This window comes from Lygodium microphyllum, chromosome 18, assembly GCF_053477565.2.
Source record: "Lygodium microphyllum isolate KBCC chromosome 18, Lygodium_microphyllum_v1.1.10, whole genome shotgun sequence".
Lineage (NCBI taxonomy): Eukaryota > Viridiplantae > Streptophyta > Polypodiopsida > Schizaeales > Lygodiaceae > Lygodium > Lygodium microphyllum.
This window is the reverse complement of record NC_141152.1, coordinates 26,857,003-26,869,533: the sequence shown is the minus strand read 5'-3', so window position 1 is coordinate 26,869,533 and position 12,531 is coordinate 26,857,003.

Sequence of the window (12,531 nt, the reverse complement as noted above, 5' to 3'; positions counted from 1 at the left end):
GAGAGGGATGCGAAGCTCAACCTCTCTGCCCATAAGGCATAGTCCCATTCTGTTCCCCCTAAAACAACATAAATTGGTGTTAAGATTGTGGGAGAGAAGGAAGGAGTCTCACTTGTAGCTTTCTCACTTACACAATGGGGGAATGTACACAAAGGTGGAGGCTGAAAAGAGTTTTCCTCTTCTTAGTCGTGTAAGCCAAAAGAACTCTCATATAGAGAAATAGAAGAACCCTATATATGGGTCTCAAACCAAACTCAACTAACTAAGGTGGCATACTAACTGAGCCACGAACTAGAGTAGATAAGCATAGCTGTCATCTAGCTATTATTCATGGGCGGTGTACCAACTGCATCTGCAGCTAACAAGTTGGTGACATAAATGCACAACGGTCACCCTAGCATATCAGGAGTGGAGCTCGATATCTCAACACTCCCCCTCGAGCTCAATCCCAATTCCTACACACCAAGCAAGTCTCTGAACTTGCACAGCTTCTCTGTGCCCAATGCCTTTGTGAATATGTCAGCTACCTGATCCTTTGTGCTGACATAAACTAGATCAATAAGACCTAGTAAAACCCTCTCCTGCACATAGTGATAATGCACTTCAATGTGCTTTGTTCTAGCATGATAGAATGGGTTATTTGCCAAGTGTATGCTACTCATGTTGTCACAATAAATGACAATTGGCTCATCTGTAGGCTGATGCATATCATAAAGTAGCTTATGCAACCAAGTTACCTCACATCCAGCCATTGCTGCACCCCTGTACTCAGCCTCTGTGCTCGACAAGGCAACTGTAGGCTGTTTCTTGCTGCTCCAAGTGACTGCAGCACTCCCAAAAGAGAACACATATCCACTGGTAGATCGTCTATTAGAAATACTACGAGCCCAATCAGCATCAATGTATCCATGCAACTGTATCTACACCCTAGTCTCATAAAATAGTCCATATTGCAATGTGGACTTCATATACTTGAGTATGCGTCTAGCCACATCCAAATGCAGTTTCCTTGGAGCTTCCATAAACTGACTTACCAATCCAACAGCATAGCTCAAATCAGGCCTGGTAATAGTCATATAAATCACACTTCCTACTATGCGTCTGTACATAGTAGGGTCTTTGAGAAGCTCACATGCATCTGTGCTCAACTTCACATTCTGCTCCAAAGGAACTGAAATAGGCTTACAGCCTATCATCCCATATTTGGACAGCATGTCCAATCGATACTGCCTCTGCAAGAGCCGTATCCCACTTGGTGATCTAATCACCTCAATGCCCAAGAAATAATGCAGCTCTCCCAAATCCTTCATCTCAAACTTCTGCTTCAATAGCATTTTCACATGAAGGATATCTTTATCACTATCACCTGTCATAATGAAATCATCAACATAAATGGCAAGTAGCATAATACATTTCTCTGTTTTTCTCACATAAAGTGAGAAATCTGCCTTTGAAATCTGAAAGCCAATCGTGACAAGATATTGTCCTATCTTGTGAGACCATGCTCTAGGTGCTTGCTTCAAGCCATACAAGGCTTTCTTCAACCTGCAAACAAACTCAGGATGAATAGCATGCACATAACATGGTGGCTGCTCCATATAGACCTCTTCTTGAAAATCACCATGCAAGAAGGCATTCTTTACATCCATCTGATGTAAAGACCATCCCTTTGATGTAGCCATAGCAATGATTGCTCTTATGGTTGCCATCCTTGCAACTGGATTGAATGTTTCTTCATAATCAATTATTCCATATGTTTGTGCATACCCCTTGACTACTAATCTTGGTTTCTATCTATTCACAGGACCATCTGCATTGTGCTTCACTTTATAAACCCACTTACAACCAATTGCATTCTTATCTTTAGGCAAAGGTACCAATTCCCATGTAGCATTTGCTTCCAAGGCATCCATTTCTTCATCCATGGCTTTCTCCCATTTTTCTTTTCCCATGGCTTGCTCAAAAGAAGTGGGTTCTGGTTCATGTATCTTTAACCATATAGGCATAGTGAATGGCTATAAATCCATCATATTTCAGCCTATCCACAGGATACCTAGCTCTAGTAGACCTGCGCAAAGTAGGTTCACTCCCAGGTGCTCTCAAAACATCCTTGGTCTTCCTTACTCTAGGTGTAACAATAGAAGGAATACCCAACTCATCATCAATGCTCTGTTCTGAGCCACTGGATTCACCATCCACATAAGGGTGACCTACATTCACATCAACCATGGGCTGATCTACCTTCTCTTTTCCTTTTCGTGATACCTGTATACCACTATTTGCATTGCTTTGAGGAGATTCTCATGATCTCAATCTACCTATCCATGGCGAAGAATGTGAACCACTGCTAGAGGACACTCCAGGTCCACTAATATCTTCTGAGACTGCTGCTGTGAATTCTGTGCAGCATTACCATTTTGTGCATCTACATTATCAATCACATTTACTGGTTTATACCAGCTACTCATCTCATCAAAAACAACATCTCTGCTCACTGTAAACTTACGAATAGAAGGGTTATAGCATCTATACCCTTTCTGCTGTGTAGAGAGTAACCAATAAAGATGTACTTCTCAGTTTTTGGATCCAACTTGGATCTCAACTCATCTGGCACATGATCATAGGCAATGCAACCAAAAATTTTCAAATGAGAAATATCTGGTTTCCTACCAGTATACCTCTCCTCTGGAGTCATCCCATGTATTGCTACAGTGGAAGTCCTGCTCATTATGTAGACTACTATAGCAACTGCTTCAGCCCAATAAAAATCTGGCAAGTCTTTTTCATTGAGCATGGCACGAGATACCTCTCAATATGCATGTTTCTCCTTTCTGCAATTCCATTTTGTTGTGGGGTATGACTGCAGGAATATTACTGCTTTATGCCATGCTCCTACAAGAACCTTGCAAACTCATTTGAGAGGTACTCTCCCCCTCCATCTGACCTTAGGCATTTTATTTGCAAGCATGTGTTTCTTTTTCAACCATAGCTTTAAGAGTTTTGAAATGCCCAAGCACTTCACTTTTCTTTTTCATAAAATACACCCAAAATTTTCTGCTATAGTCATCAATAAAAGTGACAAAATAATGACAGCCTCTAATAGATGCAAATTTAGTAGTCCACACATCAGAGTGGATTAATTCCAATGGCTTCTTACTCTCTTGAACATGTCTAGGAAATGGTTTCCTTGCCTGTTTTCCAAATTGACAGGCTTCACATACCTTATGCATTTCTGCAACCTTGCATTTAGGCAATCCTGCAACAATATTTTGGGCCTGCATTGATTTAAGTCGTTGTACATTAACATGACCAATGCGTTTATGCCAGATATCAATATCTGCAACTACACCGGTCCCATGTGCAAACATTGTTGTACTCAATTCAGGCATGTCTGCATCCAACGTAAACATTCTTCCCTTCTTCTTTCCTTTTACTATCAAGCGACCTTTATTTTTCATATCCTCAACAAAGCATCCATGAGGATTGAATCTGACCTGCAAGCCCTGCTCAACCATTTGACCAACAGAAACTAGGTTCTTGGTGATATTCGGGACATGAAATACATCCGACAGGTATTTCTTTTTCCCATCCTGCATAGACAAAGGAATTTTTCCAATTTGCACAATAGGATGTGCAGTATCATCACCAGTCTCCACAAATCCTGGTTTTTCCATTTTCCTTGCATCCTGCATCCATTTTGCATGACCTGTCATGTGTACCACGAACCAGGCTCTGATACCATGTCAAGATTGTAGGAGAGAAGGAAGGAGTCTCACTTGTAGCTTTCTCACTTACACAATGGGGGAATGCACACAAAGATGGAGGCTGAAAATAGTTTTCCTCTTCTTAGTTGTTTAAGCCAAAAGAACTCTCATACAGAGAAATAGAAGAACCCTATATATGGGTCTCAAACCAAACTCAACTAACTAAGGTGGCATACTAACTGAGCCACAAACTAGAGTAGATAAGCATAGCTGTCATCTAGCTATTATTCATGGGCGGCATACCAACCACATCTGCAGCTAACAAGTCGGTGACATAAATACACAACGGTCACCCTGGCATATCACGAGTGGAGCTTGATATCTCAACAATCGGGATCCTAGCTTTCTAGATTCTAGGTCATTGTTTACCTTGCTGTTAACTTCTTTGAGAAAAGTTCCCGGCTAACCGAGACCACCCTTCCATAGGACGGACCCATGGTCACATCCACAGACACTTTCCTCAGGGTTGCTTTAGTTGTCTAATTACCTACCACATTTAGTTTGACAAGCAAAAATAGCTTCCTTAATTAGCCAATTAATCACCGGTTCCTTCACGTAACTTAAGCACTGACATAGAAAAACAATGTCAAGCAAGTTTCTTTTCAACAATTGATCTTATTTATCATTCTTTGGAATACATCATATAATCCAGCCTGAAGGCTAATCCATAATCCGCTCGAAGGCTAATCCATAATCCACCCGAAGGCAATTCCAGCAATCCTTAGGGATTGCTATTCCAAGTTTCCACCCGTAGACTAGTATGTGGACCTCGAGATCCAATCCCGAGTCATGTTGGCCTCTTGTGCAGGACCTAGAGACAAGGGATTTACGGCCAGAGCCCCCTGGCACCCAAGCATCCTCCTACTCCAAGTAGTACCCACGGAGAGTGCTCTCGCGATGGGTTCGGTCCACGTACCCGGTGCGGCTAACAACCCCCTTGGATAGGTTAAGGCAGACATTCGGGGGTAATTGATGCTGCCTCTCCCTCCATGCTTCAACCTGAAGCATTAGTTATTTTCCAGCATTAGATTCCTTGAGCAAAGAAGTACAAACAGTGCTCCTAATTGTACAAACACAATCAATCCAATGGTTATTTGTTTGGCCAACTGCTAAGGTGTAATTCCTTCTCTTTGAATGCATCCGGCATTCGATCCGGGATCCATTGCGACTGGGCAAGATCCCAAGGGTTTTGTAAGCTTTGTTGCTAGTTTACCCTCTTTACTTGGGTTAGGGTTCATACCCTGTTAACCCAAATTAACAAATACCTTAGGTTCCTTTAAGGTCAATAAATTTTGGACAATCTCGTCGCCCTAACTTGATTGTCAATTTCTTGCTAGGCAATTCATAATTACCCTAACATGGCAAATCAACCTCAAAGAAGGGTGATGTAGCAAGATGTCTACTCATCCTCTCGCAAATTAGACTTGAACGTAGAACTCGCCAACCTTGTTCCAAGGAGCGGCAATACTATTTTGTGGTTTAGTCACAAAATCATGCGACGTTGCAACTTGTTGCATGAGACAAGTGTTGCGCCTAAACTTGTGGGATTATTTTTCCCGTCACACGGTATTTCTTGGTCAAGAATACTTTGGTCAAGATGTAGGGTTTGGGAGTCCTCTTGACCCAACCCAACCCTAACCCTACTCGGCCGACAACATTTGGCCCTAGGGTTTCTAAATTCAATCGGAAGTCTAGTATTTGGCCAATTGATCTTTAGGTGAGGACCCTAGATCGTTCTTGCATGGGCGTTTAACTAACCCTAACATTCCGTGAATGTGGGTAGGATCCTTGGGATTGGAAGTCTTGACTTGGCATCCCAAGTGTGATACTAGGCAGAATTTTTAACGTAACTAAGCCCTACCTAGCACTTTGAGGTGTTCGTCGTGCTAACTATTTATGCTTTTATGAATCCCATGTGGGTTAGGCCATTACAAGCGATTTACCTAAATCGATCTAATTTCCTTGCGACAAGAGGTGATCTCTCCTTAGAGATGCAAATACTTTTCCTAAAAAGATGTAAATAATTTCAAGATACAACATTCCATACAAATATGTGATTCATAGACTTGTTCCTTCTACGCAACTATAAGATTTACAATGACCATTTCTTTTCCTTGCCTAAATCATAATGATTGACAAATTTAGGGCTAACTCATATAAACCTTACGTTGATTTACATCAAGAACTATGCCCATAAACCCTTCGTTTAATGCATTGAATTCAAGCTTTAAATATGAAAATGCATTCTTTCCTAAATACAATATTTGATGGAAAGACTCCATGCATGAACGAATACCATGAGACTATTGTTGATTTAATTCGTCCTTCGACACTTAGCCCAACCTAGGATTTAATTATCACCACATGCCATTTGCAAGGTGCTTGAATCCCTTTCATACATTGCAACTACTTGGACAACATCTAATGGATGTCAACAAGTATCTCATACGAATCACAACTAAGAAATTATTACCTAAATGCATTATGTGCTTTTTTTTTTCGTGAGAAAATCAAGGATGTATTTAGACAAATCCACCTTTTAACTTATGCAATATGCATTCAGGATTGCAACTTGGAAATGCAAGCAATTTCAAATGCACATTATGCAAGTAAATCTTGAAAATTGGGCAATCAATTAAAATTTTCAAGTGTAATTAAACTTGCCTATTAGAATTGGACATGCCTAGTGCATTCTTTTCATGTGAAATCAATTTTAAGAACCTGGGTATTGGGGTTCGAGGTGTTGTCCACACACAAACTCCGAGTGAAAGCTCCTGCATGTGCGCCTTGCGTCTTTAGCTTCGGAGCCATTGACTAATCAAATCCTGGTTCAGCAACTTCCTCTCACGTTATGAAGCTCTTTCTGCTCGGGGTTCTCTTCTTCTGTGCAGAAATGGGCTTTATAGTTGCGGTTTTTGGAAAACTCGAGAGCACGGGTGAATAGGGCTTAAGGGGGCTTTAATTTGGAAGCTTCCAAAGAGTATTCCAAGCTTCTGTGGTAGAAAATTACATGGAGAGAGAAGGTAATAATGGAGAGGATGATGGGGCGGACGACGAAGGGGATGATGGTTATGATGATGGTGGCGATGGTGATGCCAGAGGCGGCAGCTTGGCGGATAGCATGGCGGTGATGGTGGTAGCACGACAGCTCCACAACCTGCTCTCTCTCCTCTCTTCCCTCCCCCCCTCAATCCTAAGGGGGATTCTTATAGGATAAAAAGGGTGGGGGGTAGCCTCCAAGTGTCAGGCCAACATGATCCTCTCCCCCCATGCTCCTCCTCCACTTCACTCCTCTCACACTCATACTCCCTCTCCCCCCCATGCATCAGGGGGAGGGGGTTATTAATAAAAAAATTTTACCAACATCTAACCATTATCCATTTTCCTTTTCTCGTGAAGGGTGTTCCCGTGTGTAACTATAGGTTTCAAGCCTCGGCTATTGTGCTACATGGGGGCTAGAGTTTATTGATGCACGTGCGGGGTAAGCACTTAACCACCAACATTTAACATTGCGGGAGATCACTTTGAGTTGCATTTTTGCATGAGGAGTGCGGGGTCTAAAATCCTTAATATTTTGTGTAGAAATATTACATTCTCTCCCCCTTATTAGAGGAATCGAGATGTCCTCATCTCGAGAAGAACTGGGGGTACTGTTGGTTGAGAGTACTTTCATCCATCCAAGTGGCATCCTCTTCGGGATAATCTTTCCACTGGATGAGGTATTCCTTCAAGGTCCTGGATCTCAAATGCCTCTCCCTAACATCTAAGATCCTGTCAGGCCGTAGCTCAAGGACTCCTTGGCCAGGCATTACAACTTGTTGATCATCAAGCACGTGACTAGGGTTAGGCACATACTTTTTCAATAGACTAATATGGAATACATTATGAAATTTTAGGTTCTCAGGGAGTTGCAGTCTGTAAGCATTAGGCCCTAGGCACTTGAGAATCTTTTAGGGTCCACAATACCTTGGGCTTAGCTTTTTGCGACTTTGCTTTCAAAATCCTTCGACATCTTCGGTGAACCCGACGTGAAAGCATCACAGAAATTTCAGGATGGGAGAAACTTCAGCCTCTCTTTTAGCCTCTTCTACAATTCCAGCTGCGTCTTCTACTTCAGCTCCATCAATGACTGCTGCGTCAAGTACTTCGACAGAGGATCTAAAGCAGATTTTGCAGAATATGTCCATGTATATGCAGCTCCAAAATCAGCAAACACAATTGTATATGCAGCAGCAGCAACAATTGCATCAACAACAGTTGTCTCAACAAAGGCAACTCTATTCGGAGCAGGAGAATGCAAACAGCGCGACTAAGGCTATTGAAGCAGTTGAGAATGAGAAGAAGCTATTTGACGGCCAAAATGTTTCAGCATATTTGAAGACATATGAGATCAAGATGGGGTTTTTTGGAGTTCCAGCTGGACTTATGAGTAAGTATTTCCTTCGTCTTGTCACACCCGCTTTGAGGGCAAAAGTGATTGATCTTTTTATTCAAAATACACATTGGCAAGATTTTAAGAAGGCCCTGAAAGAAGAGTATTTCCTTGAGGACTTTGGGATGGCTACACAGCGGTCATTCCGAGAGTGGGTCTACATGCCAAACAAAGGTCTAGCTGCTTCAGAGTTGATTCGAGAATTTGAGGAGAGGTATAGTCAGCTTGATGCCATTGAACAAAGAGCATTGGATGTTGAAAAAGTTGAGCTTTTCTTGCAAGCTGCAGATCCTGCTCTTCAAGAAGAATCGGGTGAGCTTCTTGAGGATCGCACGAAGCCTATGGGTCTTAAAACGGATTGGTAGGATGCTCAGGATGTAGTCTCGACTTTGACCAAGAGGAGGATATGGAAGACTCGCCTACAGAATGGTTCAATGACACCTACACCATCATCAACTCCTATGCCTGCTTCTATCCCTGTTATTTCTTCTCCTCCTCAGCCAGTTTCTTAGCCTATGCCAGTGCCTACTGTTTCCACTCCACCTATTCCTCCTGTTCCATGACGGATGCCTACACCTTCTGCTCCAAAACCATCCGCTCCATCGGTGCCTACCTCTCTTGATGATATAATAAAAGGCATAACAGATTTGACACTGGAGTCAGTCAAAGCGGAGTTGGTGGGAAAGTTGAAAGAGCAGTTTGCTTCGACTGCGCCTACTACTTCTTCTAGTGCTCCTACTGCACCTAGGAGTGCTCCTAGTGCACCTAGGAGAGATCGGAGATGTATTTGGTGCGATCGTATGGACCATCAGCATTGCAGGGATTGTGAATCTTTTCAGGATGCAAGGAGGAAGAATTTGGTATATTGGGGGCAAGATGGTAAGATTTGGTTGACTGAGACAGGAGCTCCACTTGCTACCAACTTTGGTAAAGGTGGAATGAAGAAGTTAGTGGATGACATGGCTGCGCGTACTTCTTATGTGACAGCTAGAGGTGATGCTTCTGCATATGGAGTCCAGATTGAGAAGGGATCAGAGACTCAGTTAGCACTATGGACTTATGCTATGGAGACTGCAAATAAGGGGAAAATTCAGCAAACTGTTTTGACTAGTGCAGGCTCTAGCATCAGATCAAAGACAGGTTGGGATTCGCCTGTTGACAGGTACTCTATTTATGCTTATTTGGCTAAGTCTTAGGGAGAAGATGCACTTGTTGAGGAGAAGCATAAGAGGGATGAAGAAAATTCAAGTGCAGGTAAGATGACTAGAGGGGGTGAGTTTGTTACTCCACCTACTGCAGGACCGTCTTCAAGATCAGGGCCAGATCGACAGATGGAAGATGCTCAAAAGAGAGAAAAGAGGCAAGAGCCTAGAGAGAGAAAGCAGCCAGGGTTTAGATTGATGTCCGATATTGAGACATCTACAGACATGAAGAAAATCTTTAATGACAAGATACTTGGCAGTGAGGTGACTTTCACTATTTCTGAGGTTTTGGGCATCTCGAAAAGAGAGTTTCAGGATCAGTTTCAAGAGGTCCTGAAGAGGAAAAGACATGCATTGTCTACCACTGATACATAGGGAGTTTTGATTGGGGAGTTGGATGAGGATGAGGATGAGGTTATGGTTGAGAATGCTTCTGTTTTTCCGCAGGTAGAGAAAAGGGTTCAGCCTATGCATTATGCTGAAATTGATGAGCTTGTCTTGATACCGTGTAGTCACTTTTCATGGAGTCATTGGGCTAGGGCAACTACAGAGACGATGGTAAAGATTGGAGAGAAAGAGGTGCCTTATGTTGCATTGGTGGATCATGGTTCAGAGATTAATCTCATAGTTCGTGGAGTTTATGAGAGTAACAGATGGCCTATGGATGTAGAGCATGGGTGGCGTATGAGAGCCGCTAATAACACTGCAGGTGATTTGTATGCTGCCTGTCCTAGTGTCAGGGTTTCTATTGGTGATGTAGAGGAGGATTTTCATTTCTTTGTGCAGGATTCATGCTCTTATCTATAATTCTTGGACAGCCATTCATCACAGAGATGCGCATGGAAACAAAGGTAATGGATGATGGTTCTGCTTATGCACGGATTTGCAGTAAAGATGATATGAGAGCAGTTCAGTTTATGACTGTATGTGTGAACCATGTTAGAAATAGGGATACTCTCAGAGATGCACCTTTGCCCACTGTGAGGGATTCGGGTTTTCATTAGGTACCGCCGTTTCGCGAGACGACGGTAGTACAGAGCAGAGGAGATTGGAGTTCTCACCTCCTGGCATCAGTGTTTTCTCCTCCGGTTTTGTTGGGATTTCAGCAAATAGTTCGATGAGCTATCAGAAGATTTCTAGGTTGCCTAGAGTTGCCAGGCAGTACATATGCAGGAAGGAGAAAAACTTGAAAAATGCAGGAATTTTGGAGTATGATGAGCACATAGATGGGATGTATGATAGTATGATTTGTGCAGATACGATGGAAGAGATGGAAGATATGCTGAAAACTGATATGCAGAGTTGTCACAGTAATGTATTAGTGCAGTCCCTGGACATGTTTCATGAAATTGCAGATTTTGTGTCACAGATTGAGTTAGAGGCTGAGGTAGCTCAGCAAAAAGTGTTGAGTGCTGAAGAAATTCAGCAAATAGAGTTTCCAGCTGGTTATGATCAGCTTTTAGAGACACAGAGGGCTGAAAACTTTCAGCCAATAGAGTTTACTGCTGAAATATTTCAGCATCCAGAGTTTAGGGTTGTTTCTATGCAGTCCATAGAGCAGAGGGCTGAGGATATTCAGCCATTGGAGTGCAGAATTGCTGATTTACAGCAAGATTTGAGTAATGCAGAAGAGCATAATGAAGCCAGGGTTGACACGAAATACAAAACTGTGGATAAGAAGGTGAAGCCGATTGCTATACCGCTTTCACCTGACAGTGATCAGCAAATAGAGAGGGCTGCCAAACAGCCAATTTTGAGGAATCCGGAGCATATTGGCCATAAATTTTCAGCAGAGACTCTTGCTGAATTGAAAATTGGAAATGGTGATTTTTTGTTACCCATAGAGAAGCAATGCTTTCAGGAGATGCTTGAGCGACATGGAAGGGGATTTGCTTTTTTCCCACATGAGATTGGATGTGTGAATCCTGATATTGTTGCTCCTATGGTGATCTTTACTATTCCTCATATTCCATGGAATCTCCGACCTATTCCAGTGCCTAAAGCACACTTGTCAAAGCTGATTGACTTATTGAATGAGAAAATCAAGATGGGAATTCTTGAGCCTTCATCTGCACCATACTCAAACAGGTGGTTTACAGTTCCAAAGAAGAATGGTACTCTCCGATTTATACAGGACATGCAGCTAGTGAACAGAGTTACTATCAGGAATGTTGGTATAGGTCCAGTTGTGGATGAGTTTGCAGAAGCATTTGCTGGACGTGCTATCTATTCTTTAGGTGATTTGTATTCAAGATATGATCAGTTTCAGCTGGCTTTGGAAAGCAGGGACATAACCACCATGAGAACTCCTATTGGGCTTGTCAGGATGTGTACCTTGCCTCAAGGTGCCACTAATTTTGTTGCGCATATGATGAATGCCATGCATAAGGTCCTTCGAGATTACATACCTCAGCTTACTATGCCTTTCTTGGATGATGTACCCATTAAGGGGTGTGCAGAAGAAGAGAAGAATGAGAGTCTAAATGAGCAAGGATACAAATCCTTTGTGGCTTATCATATTTCAGCATGTGAGAGGATTTTGGCCAGGTTAGAAGAAATGAACTTGACACTTTCAGGGCAAAAATCTGTTTTTGGAGTGAATGAGGTTGTCATTGTTGGACATATGTGTGGGTATTATGGCAGGAAACCCTCACCTGATAAGGTGAATGCTATAGGCAAGATTGCGGAATATTGTTCTACCACTTCAGAGGTACGGAGATTCATTGGAGCTTGTGTGTTTTATATGATTTGGATACCTCATTTTGCACACATAGCAGATTGTTTATATCAGCTGCTTCGAAAGGGGCAGAAATTCTATTGGGATGAGAGCCACACTAGAGCTATGCGGAAATTGAAGAAGTTATTGCAGAATGCTCCTACTCTCAGGAAAGCGGATTATAATTGTGGAAAGCCTATTGTATTGACAGTTGACACTAGTCCAATTGGCATAGGTTGGGCTGTGGGTCAAGATGATGCAGATGGAAATAGGTATGCTATTCGGTTTGGGGAAAAAGTCCTAAACGAGAGACAGAGGAGATATTCGCAAATCAAGAGGGAGTTATTGGGGATTGTTACGGCTCTCAAATGTGACAAGGAGTACTTTATTGGAGCTTCAGTTGTGGTAGAGACAGAT